Source organism: Schistocerca piceifrons, chromosome 2 (assembly GCF_021461385.2).
Source record: "Schistocerca piceifrons isolate TAMUIC-IGC-003096 chromosome 2, iqSchPice1.1, whole genome shotgun sequence".
Taxonomy (NCBI): domain Eukaryota; kingdom Metazoa; phylum Arthropoda; class Insecta; order Orthoptera; family Acrididae; genus Schistocerca; species Schistocerca piceifrons.
In genome coordinates, this window is record NC_060139.1 from 300,228,954 (window position 1) to 300,229,608 (window position 655).

At 54.4% G+C, this 655-nt stretch overlaps 1 non-coding gene across 1 annotated transcript; it reads right to left on the reverse strand.

Moving 5' to 3' along the window:
• Positions 1-325: 325 nt before the first annotated feature.
• Positions 326-402, reverse strand: Trnas-uga. The gene has a single exon. It is a non-coding gene; the product is annotated as a tRNA-Ser (tRNA).
• Positions 403-655: the final 253 nt, after the last annotated feature.

Here is a 655-nt window from a genome sequence, read left to right on the forward strand (position 1 = left end):
AGGTGGAGAGCCGCCACAGAAGACAGCCTTTGTTCTTTCGGCACACCGCTCTAATTCTCTGCACATCTCGGAGCGAGGGTATGCCGGTTGCAGCGTTTGCAGCTGCGCACCTTCGGCCAGTCTCCACATCACCCGTTGGGCAGTTCATTGCTGAGCATATTGGCAGCCTGGGCCAATTACCGATCATCATCTGAGGGGTTAGTCTTCACTGCAGCGACACCGTTTGGCCTGCAGGCCTGTACTTCAGCCAACGTATTGACGTTCAGCGACCGATTCACAATCTTGGTAAAAACGTCACATATAAAACTTCCTGGCAGATTAAAACTGCGTGCCGGACCGAGACTCGAACTCGGGACCTTTGCCTTTCACGGGCAAGTGCTCTACCAACTGAGCTACCCAAGCACGACTCACGCCCCGTCCTCACAGCTTTACTTCTGCCAGTACCTCGTCTCCTACCTTCCAAACTTTCTTTCAGGAGTGCTAGTTCTGCATGGTTCGCAGGAGAGCTTCTGTAAAGTTTGGAAGGTAGGAGACGAGGTACTGGCGGAAGTAAAGATGTGAGGACGGAGCGTGAGTCGCGCTTGGGTAGCTCAGTTGGTAGAGCACTTGGCCGCGAATGGCAAAGCTCCCGAGTTCGAGTCTCGGTCCGGCACAC